Raw genomic sequence first — 16,193 nt, 5'->3', positions numbered from 1 at the left:
ATAAATCTAATTAACTGATTGAATTAGTTTAGATAAATGTATGTTGTTAATCTTTGTATATCATAAAATTCATCAATCATTACACAGTGCTTTCAGAATGTATTCAGACCCCTTGTCACGCCCTGACCTTAGAGATCCTTATCATTCTCTATGTTTGGTTAGGTCAGTGACTCGGGTGGGAAAGTCTATGTTTTCTATATTTTCTATTTCTTTGTTTTTTGCAGAGTGTGGTTCCCAATCAGAGGCAACTGTTTATCGTTGTCTCTGATTGGGGATCATATTTACTGTAAGTTGTCATTTTCCTTTTGGGTTTTGTGGGGTCTTGTTTTCTGTTTAGTTTCGTTACCTGACAGAACTGTTCGCTTTTGTTTTCGCTTTGTTACTTTGTTTGGCGTGTTTTTGTTAATAAAATTCATGAACACTTTCCACACTGCGCTTTGGTCCACTCCTCCCTCTCACCCCACCCCCCCTAAGTTTTAGATGCACTATTGTTAAGTGACTGTCCCACTGGATGTCATAAGGTGAATGCACCAATTTGTAAGTCGCTCTGGATAAGAGCGTCTGCTAAATGACTTAAATGTAAATGTTAAATGTCCTTTTGACGAGAGCCGTTACAGTCCTTGAATTTTTCCACATTTTGTTACATTACAGCCTTATTCTAAAATGTATTAAATAAAAGTTTCCCTCATCAATCTACACACATGAATTCATTCATAATGTCAAATCGAAAACAGGTTTTTAGAAATGTTTGCAAATGTATTAACAATAAAACACAGAAATACCTTATTTACATAGGTATTTAGACCCTTTGCTACGATACTCGAAATTGAGCTCAGGTGCATCCTGTTTCCATGGATCATCCTTGAGATGTTTCTACAACTTTGATTGGAGACCACCTGTGGTAAATTCAATTGATTGGACATGATTTGGAAAGGCACACACCACTCTACATAAGGTTCCGTGGTTGACAGTGTATTTCTGCTCCATTGAAGGTCCCCAAGAACACAGCGGCCTCCATCACTCTTAAATGGAAGCAACTTGGATTCACCAAGACACTTCCTAGAACTGGCTGGGCAGCAAAACTGAGCAATTGGGGGAGAAGGGCCTTTTTTCAGGGAGGTGACCAAGAACCCGATGTTCACTCTGACAGAGCCCCGGAGTTCCTCTGTGGAGATGGGAGAAACTTCCAGAAGGATATTCATCTCTGCAGCACTCCAACAATCAGGCCTTTATGGTAGAGTGGCCAGACGGAAGCCACTCCTCAGTAAAAGGGACATGACAGCCCGCTTGGAGTTTGCGAAAAGGCACAGAAAGGACTCTCAGACCATGAGAATCAACACTTTTCCCTGAATGCCAAGCATCATGTCTGGAGGAAACCTGGCACCATTCCTACTGTGAAACACGGTGGTGGCAGCATCATGTGGTGGGGATGTTTTTCAGAGGCAGGGACTGGGGACTAGTCAGGATTGAGGGAAAGATGAACAGAGCAAAGTACAGAAAGATCCTTGATAGGAACCTGCTCCAGAGCGCTCAGGACCTCAGACTGGGGTGAAGGTTCACCTTCCAACAGGACAACAATCCAAAGTAACACAGCCTAGACAACACAGGAGTTGCTTCGGGACAAGTCTCTGAATGTCCTTGAGTGGCCCAGTCAGAGCCACTCAAGGGGTCTGAATACTTTCCGAATGCATTGTACATGACAAAATACAGATACAAATTTATATATTTCAAAAATAACTGCAGTAGTGCATGCTGAGACATGATAATGATGGTCGTTGTTTGGATGGGAATGGTTTACTCGCCAAAGAGTAAGAATGGTAGAATCACACTCTCATACTCAACTCTGGTTATTAACCCAAACACTGGAGTTATTTTACAACACTGAGTGTTAATTTAACCCCTGAATCAACAGTAGAAATGTAATACTGAAAAATCAACACTATGCAACACTGGCCAATTTGCTATGCAGCTATTGAATAGAGTATGTTCAGTGTTCTTCTTATACTCTAGAACTAGAAAGATAGGATTTGATGAAACATTATTACAGACAAGTATGAATTAGATGGATATAAAATGGAATGAAAAGCCATTAACTGCATAATTAAAATTACTCTATCATGAGTGTTAAAATTGTACTTTTCTTTGAGTTCAGATGGAAATAGCCTCCTCCCTCTGGGAAAACCATTATAATTCATATCAAGACCAATTATTTTGTTTAGATGAATAGAAACTTTAAATTAAAATAAACACATTATGTTAAAAGCAAAAAGCAATACAATTTTCTGTAAAATAGTTGGATAACAAAATCAAAAGTGACACATATGTCTGTGTGTAGTGCGAATTACCATCAATCAATATTAGAATAAAAAAAGAAATGTATTTTGGTTGCTAAATTATCTCCATGTTCTCTGCCGACAGGTCATAAGAGGAATTACAATTTTGAACTGGTTTCTAAACCAGCAGAGGGCCTGCAAAGTAAATGTGTTGAAATGTGTTTAGACCCAATCAGGAAGTAGAGACTTAACTGCTTCTTTAAATGCCTTCAAATGGTATATGTCTAAAGTTAATGTTCTGTCTCTGGAGACAGAGCTGTCAATAAATGTAGAACTTGACAAAATCACATTAAAATATGAATTTAAAACTATTATATCTTTACCAAGTCACCTTCTGTCAGTTTAGGACGATAACAAAATTAAAAATAATACTCAGGAGTGAGATCCAAAGCTCACCCACTGCTTGTGCAAATAAAATGTGAATAATTCAGTTATTTGTAAACCCAATGTGTGGGGTTCTAAGTTCGTAGGCCACCTTTTGAAGGATATAAGACGCCCCTCTCCTCTTGAACACACACATCAAGGTGGATGTGGTCAACCAGAAGATTTAAAAATATGCATAATATACAAATAAATTGGCCCCTTGCACATCCACAGAAGCCATTTTGCCTAGCATTGTGTGTGACAACAAAGGGATTTAACGTGGTCACCTAAAACAAGACATGTTATCTGTGTGTTAGTAAGCGTATCAGAATATCTTTTGAGCAACACGTCAGGTTATTCTCAAGACAGGACAGAAAAATTCAACATATAATAATAGATAGAACATATCAAGTGGGAAAACGTAGGCCGATATCTGGGACAAAGTGAAGGAGTTGCCTTGGCAAAGGACTTCTATCAAAGTCAGCTCAAAAGTGGGAGAATCATAATCTCCTATTGAAAATGCATTAAACTCTACTGTTTCATATTGAGAGCTGAGTTTGGTATGGAGAACCAGACAGGCCAACGTAATTCCCTTTTATAGGGCACATAAAAGGGGTGTCGAGCCGAAGCAAAGAGACTCATCCAAGGACACAGCTTTCCATAGTGTCAGTGATTAGCTAAAATGCCACAAAAATACAAAATAGGTTGAGTCAGAAAAAGTTACAATTTGAAATCAAAGCAATCTTAGCCTCTTTGCCGTGTAAGGGAAATAAGTCAATCATCATTATAACAACAAGTAAACAAATGTAAACATAGGAAACTTCTATCTTCTTCTTTTAGTTTTTATTGGCGGATTGCAACCAACTAACAGGTGCATACACCGCCACCTACTGTATTGGAGTGTGAGGCCGGTAACGACCTGTCTATATTATATTGTCTTCATCTCTTAATAACCGACCCTGAATTTAGAACAAAAACAACCAACTGTACTCTTTCAGTCGGATTTAAATGTCTATTCAGATCCACAGGCTCAGGAACTTGGGAGGGGGAACCTCTTTATTCAGTGTTCCCTGTAATATCTCTGCTGTAAAGTCCTGGAGATCCAGAAACTATTTTCCGCCTTCACAATGATTTTTAATCATTCTTAGATTTTTTATTAGCTTGACTAGTGCAATTTATCACTTGCGCTATAAATTCTACAAAGTCCACCTTCTCCACTTGTAGTGTGTGGGGATCCTTCTCCTGCGTGTCACTGTAGACTGTGAGAGATCCACTAACATCTCATCACTACTTCGGCTATTTTCACTGCCTTCACATAGGAGACTTGCTGGATTGACCTGATCTTAGCTACTGCGACCTCCTTCATCTTTACAGGGCACTCCTGGAACTCGGGAACATGATTCCCATCACAGTTACATCAACATGCTTCATCTGACTCTTCAACTGTGACATATTTATTACTTTGACCAGCACTTGCCACATGTTCAAACTTTTTACAATTGTAACACTGCAGCACCTTCTGTACATACAGTGTTAGAGCATATTTGTATAAAAGACCGAACATATGGAGCTCCATGTATATTTGTGTAAATATATTAAATATGAATGTAAATGATGAAATATTAGGTACGTACCTTTATGATTTATATTTACCCGATTGAGATATATTAATTTGTTGTTAGTGTAACTCGGCCATTTGGCCCCCCCTCTTGCCTGTTCATTGTATTGTGGTAAGTGTGTTAGGATAAAGGCAGGAAGTTGGGCCTTCGGGAGGGAGTCCTTGCTAGATGCGGGAGTGGTATAGTTTTTTGACCATACAGACATACAGACATACAGACATAGACATACAGGTCATAATATGTATTTTCCATATCAAGTATTTTGTGCTTTAAGTTGATTGGAGACTCATTTATTTGTTAGATATAAGAAGAATAAACATTTTGTTGCACCATATCCCTGGATGTCATTGAATGTTTGGCCGTTTGGAAACCTTGAGTGTGGACTGTATGCGTACCAAACAACCCCGCTTCAGGCTTGGGCAGTGGCTATGGTAAAGACGAAAGGAAGCCACTACATACAGTTTTATCTCATATATCACATACCCAAGTTATACATGTCAGGAGAACCACTTCATCAAACCACAGTAAAACCTTCAGTACATACAGTTTTATCTCATATCTCACATACCCAAGTTATACATGTCAGGAGAACCACTTCATCAGTTAAACCAATAGACTTTGCTCCTTCTTTCCTTCTATCATTCCATTCAATTGATGTGCTTCTACCACTCCTGGCATGTTATCTCTAAACCACACAGCCTCCATGTCCAATGACATGCCGGAGATGACACCTTTAACCGGTGCCCTACTCTGAAAATGATAGCTTTCCACATCATACCTTGTAGTACCACAGAGTTTTCTTCTTTTTGCCATCTTCCAGACCGAAGAACGGGTCACCCAAAAAACCATCCTTGCCAGTGAATCGCTCTCTAACCATAAACTGCTGTTCATTTGCAACTTTAGCCCTTTTCACTACACTCTTCTTCTTCCCCATCGTTCCCTCATTCTCATCAACTGTACTCGTGCTTACAGAATCACACAAGTCTTCCAGAGGAAGGCCCTAAAATTGTCAAGATTTTCTATGGGGTTGAGATCTGGAGACTGGATAGGCCACTCCAGGACCTTGAAATGCTTCTTACGAAGCCACTCCTTCGTTGCCCGGGCGGTGTGTTTGGGATCATTGTCATACTGAAAGACCCAGCCACGGTTCATCTTCAATGCCCTTGCTGATGGAAGGAGGTTTTCACTCAAAATCTCACGATATATGGCTCCATTCATTCTTTCCTTCACACGGATCAGTCGTCCTGGTCCCTTTGCAGAAAAACATCCCCAAATGCATGATGTTTCCACCCCCATGCTTCACAGTAGGTATGGTGTTCTTTGGATGTAACTCAGCATTCTTTGTCCTCCAAATACGACGAGTTGAGTTTTTACCAAAAAGTTATATTTTGGTTTCATCTGACCATATGACATTCTCACAATCTTCTTCTGGATCATCCAAATGCTCTCTAGCAAACTTCAGACGGGCCTGGACATGTACTGGCTTAAGCAGGGGGACACGTCTGGCACTGCAGGATTTGAGTCCCTGGCGGCATAGTGTGTTACTGATGGTAGGCTTTGTTACTTTGGTCCCAGCTCTCTGCAGGTCATTCACTAGGTCCACCCGTGTGGTTCTGGGATTCTTGCTCACCATTCTTGTGATCATTTTGACCCCACGGGGTGAGATCTTGTGTGGAGCCCCAGATCGAGGGAAATTATCAGTGGTCTTGTATGTCTTCCATTTCCTAATAATTTCTCCCACAGTTGATTTCTTCAAATAAAGCTGCTTACCTATTGCAGATTCAGTCTTCCCAGCCTGGTGCAGGTCTACAATTTTGTTTCTGGTGTCCTTTGACAGCTCTTTGGTCTTGGCCATAGTGGAGTTTGGAGTGTGACTGTTTGAGGTTGTGGACAGGTGTCTTTTATACTGATTACAAGTCCAAACAGGTGCCATTAATACAGGTAACGAGTGGAGGACAGAGGAGCCGCTTAAAGAAGAAGTTACAGGTCTGTGAGAGGCAGAAATCTTGCTTGTTTGTAGTTGCTCCCGACGCCACTTAGGTACACTGCAGCATCCACCAAGAGGCTCTTGCTGCAAAAGGAATGTTTGAGAGTTTGAAAGATGCTTTGGACACAACAGTGAAAATGGTTAAAAAGGCCTCTGAACTCTCGTGTATTTTCTGCATTATGCAATGATATGGGCAGCGACCATGTAACACTTTTGCAACATACTGAAGTGCGCTGGTTATCAAGGGGCAAAGTATTGATACATTTTTTTTTAAATTGAGAGACGAGCTTAAAGTTTTCATTGCTGACCATAATTTTCACTTGTCTGACCGATTGCATGATGACGAGTTTCTCACACGACTGGCCTATCTGGGTGATGTTTTTTCTCGCTTGAATGATCTGAATCTAGGATTACAGGGACTCTCCGCAACTATATTCAATGTGCGGGACAAAATTGAGGCTATGATTAAGACATTGGAGCTCTGCTCTGTCTGCATTAAAAAGGACCTCACACGGGTCTTTACATCATTGGATGATGTTTTTGTGTGCAAATGAACTCAAGTTTACGGACAATGTCAAATGTGATATAGCGAAGCACCTGAGTGAGTTGGGTGTGCAATTACGCAGGTACTTTCCCCAAACTGATGACCCAAACAACTGGATTCGTTATCTCTTTTATGCCCTGCCTCCAGTCTACTTACTGATATCTGAACAAGAGCCTCATCGAAATTGCAGCAAGCAGTTCTGTGAAAATGGAATTTAATCAGAAGCCACTGCCAGATTTCTGGATTGGGCTGCACTCAGAGTATCCTGCTTTGGCAAATCGCACTGTTAAGACACTGATGCCCTTTGCAACCATGTACCTATTGTGAGAGTGGATTCTTGGCCCTCACTAGCATGAAAACGAATTACAGGCACAGACTGTGTGTGGAAAATGATTTAAGACTGAGAATCTATCCAATACAAACCAACATTTCTGAGTATAAATCATTGGGGTTGCGTCTGCACCGTTTCTCAAACAAGTCAGGATATTTATGAAATTGGGTTTGCAGGATCATTTGCTCTACAATTACCAGCTCACAACATGCATTGAGAGTATGCCTATACATTGTAATTGCTAAAGTTGAAACCTGTCCTACGTGTAACCAAGACAAGCACAGCATAATAAACTTCCCGTTTCCCAAAAATACACTACATTGTCGGTTAAAACTTGCTATTCATGTTTAAAAAAAACAAGGAACGCTTCACAAATTAGCGTTTGAATTCATAGAAAAAAATGCTTAGCTCTGTAGCTTGGTTTGTTTGGTTGCTGGAGTGAGACACAAACAGACGAATCCTATTCAAGTCCACCTGTTTCCACTATGGTGTGAAGAACATTTCACTGAGAGTTGTCCAATATTATTTTGGTGAGAGGTGGCTTTACAGTTTGTTAACCGGCGCGAAATGACAGACTGCACCTGCATTGTCTGTCCTTGTCTTAATTAATGACTGAAACATGACCTTCTGCTGCCTTAAATGGACTCGCTAGTCTATGAGAAGTGCGACAGTGGCTGGGAGTTTGAATATGGCGAAGGCAAAATGTGTGTTTTGGAGTGCGGCTTGGTTCTTCACACCACTATCGGTGTCACATCACCAGTACCAGAATGGTCGACCTCAAAGCACAGCTGTGGGCCCGGTGCTCCAATGTCTGGACAATCTTTTTCTAGTGCTTTACATTGCTGCTTCAAAAGTGTCCCCTCTGGTTCTGAGGAGGAAACATTCTCAACATTAAGCTCATGTTTCCTTTTTGCAACGGATCTCGTCAGAGAGATTTGCAAAACCTGTATCGTTTCCTTCTCCACCTCCTTTAAATGCCAATTGTTTACCAGCCATCGAGTATTTCAACGCTTGTCCAATTAATGTTAAGACCGTTCTGGTCTTTGTTGATCAGCTTTGAGCCAAATCATGAATACGAGATTCCCAGAACTGAGAAAATATTTGTTGCCTGCATATTCTCCATCATACATGTGTTCGTTATATATATCAGGGAATCAATCTAAAATAAGTCATCAAAACTTCCTACATTAACACACCTGTCAATAAAACTCTAAATTATCTGTAAGATATAACAAGTTGAAGGTTGCCATTTACTGAAGTGGGGTAATATTTGATGTGTATGCAAATTATATCCACCTCACGTGACCCATAATAAGACAATGCAATTAATATGATTAAAGTCTATTAAACTGAATATCTGACTTACTTTAACATTATAGTAAAACCATGTGCAATCAAATATTATGTGTTTAAGTTGACTAAGATGAAGGAATGGTCATGAGAAGCGAACATCAAATATTATTGAATAAAAATAATGGATTCACATACAAGGCATAAAGCTTCAGTTACATTTACATTTACATTTAAGTCATTTAGCAGACGCTCTTATCCAGAGCGACTTACAAATTGGTTACAAGCCAATACTGACATTAAAGCAATATTCTAGGCATATAGATCCTAAGTTAACTTACAAGAACAAAGAGATGAACAAAGAGATGCCAACTAGGCCAGATGCCTAAAAACCTAGGAAATGAGAAATGATACATCCTTCCTCCATGGACTGGATACAAGATAAGACACAGAACAAAGGAATCTCATTCCATTTAGAACAGCTGAAAACCAACCAGCATTGACCAATCAAACGATACCACGTTTACAGTAACCTGATCACCCAGGCCCAATATCTCCACAGGATGTCACAGCATCTAAAGGCCTGTGTGGGGGATGAGACCAATGGAAATAGACAATGAAAACCCCTTTGCATCGAGTAATTTACAGTTCGCCCTGTACAGATACAAGTTACCACAGAGATCATACATCCATATCTTCAGAGTTTCAGATAAATACCGAACATGGATACTGTAGTATTATTCTGTCTCGGGCCATTTGCCATTTGGTGACAGAGAGCACATAATGTAGGGCAGAGCCCAGAACAACTAGAAAAATAGGTTGACATTTTTGTAGTCCAAAAAAGTGCCATAAACGTCCTTGTAATATGGCAATGTGATCTAATTTGAAACTTTTCTTCAGTGAAGTTAGTAGGAGACCATTAAACTAGACTTAAACTGAGAAATGCATAACTAGTTGTGTCCTCATAACATTGTAGACTATGATGAGGTTTCTGTTTTTTTGCCATGATCTGTGTTATTCTTTACTGTGTAAATGTGCCCACAGTAGCCTGTTGCTTGTATGCCATGCCAGTGACGGTTTACTCCCATAGTGTGGGAAGTCATTTAGGGGTGGTGGTGGTGCCACAGGTTTTTTTTGTCCACGTTACAGACGGATATATTGCTCTGCTAATACAGGACTGGTAAAGGCCCAGTGCTCTACTTTTGTATTATTATTTGCAGAACCCTCAGTGCCCCTACTACAGTAGTATCCTTCGGTCCTTTTCTAAGTCAAGATCACTTTCTGAGTCAAAATGCAAGCCAAGATCTACAGCTCAAAATTGTTTTATGTAAGCCTATGCAACAACAAAATGACTTTAAATAAATGTAAGCCTATGTAACATTAACCAATAACAAACAGTCCTGGAGCAATGAGGTTGGTGCAGTAGGGTATAGACCCAATACATTATTACTGCATATTGGCTATATGATCACACTGGTAAATTATGTGTTGTATTACTTATGAGGCACAGCTAAGTGAGTAAAATCATTTGTTATATTACTTGCGAGGCCTCTTTTTTGGGGGGACTGCATGGCCTGCATCAGATGGTCAGTCTGAGGGGAGGGAGCAGCTGCGAGGCTGCCTCTCATCCGACTCCCCCCTCCCTCTGCCCTCCTTCCCTCCACTGAGAGAAAGGGACAAAGTCGTCCAGCTGATTGCGCACTGCATTACTTCACTGCATTACTTCTACCTCATGCACAAATTCATGTTTACATTTAACATTTACATTTAAGTCATTTAGCAGACGCTCTTATCCAGAGCGACTTACAAATTGGTGCATTCACCTTATGACATCCAGTGGAACAGTCACTTTACAATAGTGCATCTACATATTTTAAGGGGGGTGAGAAGGATTACTTTATCCTATCCTAGGTATTCCTTAAAGAGGTGGGGTTTCAGGTGTCTCCGGAAGGTGGTGATTGACTCCGCTGTCCTGGCATCGTGAGGGAGTTTGTTCCACCATTGGGGAGCCAGAGCAGCGAACAGTTTTGACTGGGCTGAGCGGGAACTGTACTTCCTCAGTGGTAGGGAGGCGAGCAGGCCAGAGGTGGATGAACGCAGTGCCCTTATTTGGGTGTAGGGCCTGATCAGAGCCTGGAGGTACTGAGGTGCCGTTCCCCTCACAGCTCCGTAGGCAAGCACCATGGTCTTGTAGCGGATGCGAGCTTCAACTGGAAGCCAGTGGAGAGAGCGGAGGAGCGGGGTGACGTGAGAGAACTTGGGAAGGTTGAACACTAGACGGGCTGCGGCGTTCTGGATGAGTTGTAGGGGTTTAATGGCACAGGCAGGGAGCCCAGCCAACAGCGAATTGCAGTAATCCAGACGGGAGATGACAAGTGCCTGGATTGTGACTCCTATGACCAGAGAAAGTGAAATATTCCTCGATATAAGAAAAAGACACAAGCTGCTAATAATATGAATAAAAGGCTTTACCGTAGTTTTTTTTACAGAAATGTTTGGTGATCGACTAGGAATGTCTTTGAAATCAAACAGCCTATCGCCATCGACCGATTGGTGACCACTGCTTTAGTCTGTGTGTCTCCAACTCACATTTCATCCCATTATTCTCTCTCTCTCTCTCTCTCTCTCTCTCTCTCTCTCTCTCTCTCTCCCGCTCTCCCGCTCTCTCTCTCTCTCTCTCTCTCTCTCTCTCTCTCTCTCTCTCTCTCTCTCTCTCTCTCTCTCTCTCTCTCTCTCTCCCTCTCTCTCTCTCTCTCTCTCTCTCTCTCTCTCTCTCTCTCTCTCTCTCTCTCTCTCTCTCTCTCTCTCTCTCTCCTCTCTCTCTCTCTCTCTCTCTCTCTCTCTCTCTCTCTCTCTCTCTCTCTCTCTCTCTCTCTCTCTCTCCCGCTCTCTCTCTCTCTCTCCCTCCCTCCCCCTCTCTCTCTCTCTCTCTCTCTCTCTCTCTCTCTCTCTCTCTCTCTCTCTCTCTCCCTCTCTCACGCTCTCTCTCTCTCCCGCTCTCTCTCTCTCTCTCTCCCTCCCTCTCCCTCTCTCCCTCTCTCTCTCTCTCTCTCCCTCCTCCTCTCCCTCTCTCTCAATATATACTGGGCTTTATTGGCATGGGAAACACATGTATACATTGTTAAAGCAAGTGAAATAGATAATAAGTGAAATGAACAATAAAACATGTACAGTCAACATTACACTCACAAAATTTCCAAAAGACATGTCAAATGTCATATTATGTTTATATACAGTGTTGTAATAATGTGCAAATAGTTAAAGTACAAAAGGGAAAATAAATCAACATAAATCTAGGTTTTTATTTACAATGGTGTTTGTTCTTCACTGGTTGCCCTTTTCTTGTGGCAACAGGTCACAAATCTTGCTGCTGTGATTGAACACTGTGGTACGGCAACTGCTCCGCCCTCAACCGTAAGGCTCTCCAGAGGGTAGTGAGGACTGCACAACGCATCACCGGGGGCAAACTACCTGCCCTCCAGGACACCTACACCACCCGTTGTTACAGGAAGGCCATAAAGATCATCAAGGACATCAACCACCCGAACCACTGCCTGTTCACCCCGCTATCATCCAGAAGGCGAGGTCAGTACAGGTGCATCAAAGCTGGGACCGAGAGACTGAAAAACAGCTTCTATCTCAAGGCCATCAGACTGTTAAACAGCCACCACTAACACTGAGTGGCTGCTGCCAACACACTGTCATTGACACTGACCCAACTCCAGCCATTTTAATAATGGGAATTGATGGGAAATGATGTAAATATATCACTAGCCACTTTAAACAATGCTACCTTATATAATGTTACTTACCCTACATTATTCATCTCATATGCATATGTATATACTGTACTCTACATCATCGACTGCATCCTTATGTAACACATGTATCACTAGCCACTTTATCTATGCCACTTTGTTTACTTTGTCTACACACTCATCTCATATGTATATACTGTACTCGATACCATCTACTGTATGCTGCTCTGTACCATCACTCATTCATATATCCTTATGTACATGTTCCTTATCCCCTTACACTGTGTATAAGACAGTAGTTTTGGAATTGTTAGTTAGATTACTTGTTGGTTATCACTGCATTGTCGGAACTAGAAGCACAAGCATTTCGCTACACTCGCATTAACATCTGCTAACCATGTGTATGTGACAAATAAAATTTGATTTGATTTGATTTGATTTCACCCAATAGATATGGGTGTTTATCAAAATGTGATTTGTTTTCAAATTTTTTGTGGGTCTGTGTAATTTGAGGAAAATATGTGTGTCTAATATGGTCATATATCTGGCAGGAGGTTAGGAAGTGCTTCTCAGTTTCCACCTCATTTTGTGGGCAGTGTGCACATAGCCTGTCTTCTCTTGAGATTCAAGTATGCATTTGGCTGCCTTTATCAATAACAAGGCTATGCTCACTGAGTCTGTACATAGTCAAATATTTCCTTAGTTGTGGGCCAGTCACAGTTAATTGTGAGTCAGTCACAGTGGTCAGTAGACATGTGACTGTACGAGGATGCACTGCTCCATTAGTGTCCCAGACTTATAGAGGTCGACAGAGGTTGGTTCAATTTCCTCAATGTCTAGTATTCTGGGCTTCAATTGGATGTTTGTCCCACATTTTAAAGTCCAGTTTATTGAGTGGCCCCCAAACCTCACTTCCGTAAAGAGCTATTGATTAAACTGAGCTATTGATTAAACTGTCAAATATTTTGGTTCAAATTCTAATTGGGGTGTTGATTTAGGATAATTTCATTTTTATTGCATACAATGCTCTGCAGGGTTTTTCTTTGAGTGGATTCATATTAAAGTTTCCCGATGCAGATATGGTCAGACCAAGGTATCATTTTTAGTGTGTTCAATTATGGTGTTGATCAGGGTGAATTTATATTTGTGTTTCTGACATCAGTTTTTTTTGGTGGGGGGGGGCCCAATTATGGAAATAATGCTCTGGAATGTTACGGTCCTGTTGAAGACCGTCTTTGGTTGGTGATAGAAGTACCAAATCTCCAGCATATAGTTGTCACGCTCTGACCTTAGAGAGCCTGTTTATTTCTCTATTTGGTTTGGTCAGGGTGTGATTTGGGTGCGCATTCTAGTTTTCTATTTCTTTGTTGGCCGGGTATGGTTCCCAGTCAGAGGCAGCTGTCTATCATTGTCTCTGATTGGGAATCATACTTAGGCAGCCTGTTTTCCACCCGAGTTTGTGGGATCTTGTTTTTGCACTGTAGCTGTAGAGCCACATTCATTGTTCTTTTGTTGTTTTTTTGTTGTTCATTCTAAAATAAATTAAGAAGTATACTTTCCAAGCTGGTTTTTGGTCTCATGCCGACGACGGACGTAACAATAGCAGGTATTTTAACTCTGTGTCAAATAGAGTGAGTCCTGTGGCTGGAGATTGGTCCAACATGTCTGCTAACTCATTGATATAAATGTTGAAAAGATTTGGACTCAAACTGCAGCCTTGTCTCACACCTCGACGCTGTGAAAAAAATTATGTTCTTTGGTTTTTGATATTTATTGCACACTTGTTTTCTGTGTACATACATTTTATTAAGTCATAAACTTTACCACCAAGCCCACTTTGGAGAATTTAGTAGAATAGCCCTTCCTGCCAAATAGAATAAAATGCTTTTTTAAAGTCAATAAAACAATCAAAGATTTTGCCACCTTTATTTTTTTTGTTGGTGGACATGCTTATTGATTATTGTGTGTGAGGTGTATATGTCACGACTTCCTCTGAAGTGGGTCCCTCTCCTTGTTCGGGCAACGTTCGGCGGTCGACGTCACCGGTCTTCTAGCCATCGCCGATCCACCTTTCATTTTCCTTTGTTTTGTCTTGTCTTGTGACCCCTCAATGCGAGACGCATTGTCTCGGCTGTATGACACAGAGGAGCGGCCCATGGATCCCACCCCCATACTCCCCGCCTCCTAGCTGGACACGGACATTGAGCAGGCATTACGTGCAGAGCCCGCTCCAGTCCAGTGTCCGCTCCCGTCCAGTGTCCACTCCCGTCCAGTGTCCCGCTGGGTGTCTGTTCGTCCCATCTGCTGTTTGTGACAAATTGATCTATTGGGTCCACACGTCATCCTCCTCTGGTCATCCTGGGATTGGTCGTACAGTGCTCTGTTTGAGTGGAAGGTACTGGTGGCCTACCTTGGCTAAGGACATGAGGGTTTATGTTTCCTCCTGTTCGGTGTGCGCCCAGTGAAAGACTCCTAGGAACCTGCCTAGAGGTAAGCTACTCCCCTTACCCGTTCCACAATGGCCTTGGTCGCACCTGTTGGTGGATTTTCTGACCGATCACAGGGTAGCACCGAGATCCTTGTCTTTGTGGATTGTTTATCAAAGTCCTGTCATCTCCTCCCTCTGTCCGATCTCCCTACGGCCCTACAGACTGCGGAGCCCTTGTGTACGCATATCTTCCAGCACTACGGGGTGCCAGAGGATATAGTGTCTGATCGGGGTCCCCAGTTCACATCTAGGGTCTGGAAGGTGTTCGTGGAATGTCTGGGGGTCTCGATCAGCCTTACTTCAGGGTTTCACTCCGAGAGTAATGGTCAGGTGGAGAAAGTAAACCAGGATGTGGGCAGGTTTCTGCAGTCCTATTTGAAATTAAAGGAGAGCCGCACACTTTAGGAGCTCAGATGCCAGAATGTAATGTCCAACGTTTCGACAGCCAAGCTGTCTTCATCAGGGTGTGATCAAACACAGCGGTATGACTCGTTTATAAAGTGTCAAAAGACACAGGTGTCTGTAATCATGGCCAAATGTGCCCTAATATCATTGGTTAATTATCAAATATTAAAATAGCATACAAAGAACAGCATACAAAAAAACAAATGGATAGCATACGATCATAACACAAGCTTACAAACAATTACAATGGCAAAGTCACAATAATCACAAGAATGGCTTCAGATCTGCGGTCCTATTGCCAGGCCGGGGGAGTGGGCGGCGTTCGTGTCCCGGGCTGAGATGGCACAGAACTCGTTTCGCAACTCCTCCACTAACCTCTCTCCCTTCCAGTGAGTACTGAGGTACCAGCCGGTTCTGGTGCCTTGGCATCAGAGTCAGACCGAGGTTCCTGCGGTGGACGACTGGTTCAGGCGTGCGGAGGAGACATTGGAGGCTGTCCGTGTTCACCTTCAGCAGGCTGTGACTTGTCAAAAGGAGAATGCAGATCGCCACCGCAGTAAGGCCCCGGTGTTCGGCTCTCCACTCAAAACCTGCCCCTCCGCCTGCCCTGCCGGAAGCTGGGTCCGCGGTTTGTGGGGCCATTTAAAGTCCTGAGGAGAGTGAATGAGGTTTGTTAAAGGTTACAACTTCCATGCGATTACCGTATTAACCCCTCGTTCCATGTGTCTCTCCTCAGGCCGGTGGTGGCTGGTCCGCTCCAGGAAGCTGAGGTGCGGCAGGTTCCTCCCTCCACAACGGGGGCGGGTACTGTCACGACTTCCTCCGAAGTCGGTCCCTCTGCTTGTTCGGGCAACGTTTGGCTGTCGACATCACCGGTCTTCTAGCCATCGCTGATCCACATTTAATTTTCGATTTGTTTTCTCTTGTCTTCCGTCACACCTGGTTTCAATCCCATCAATTACATGTTGTGCATTCAACCCTCTGTTCCATGTCCTTGTCCGTTATTATTGAGTGTAAGAGTTTGTGCACGTTATGTCTGGCGTGCGAAGGGTTTTGTCCCTTTGTATTTATTTAT

Source organism: Oncorhynchus gorbuscha, linkage group LG14 (genome assembly GCF_021184085.1).
Source record: "Oncorhynchus gorbuscha isolate QuinsamMale2020 ecotype Even-year linkage group LG14, OgorEven_v1.0, whole genome shotgun sequence".
NCBI lineage: Eukaryota > Metazoa > Chordata > Actinopteri > Salmoniformes > Salmonidae > Oncorhynchus > Oncorhynchus gorbuscha.
Note: the sequence above shows the minus strand (reverse complement) of the source record.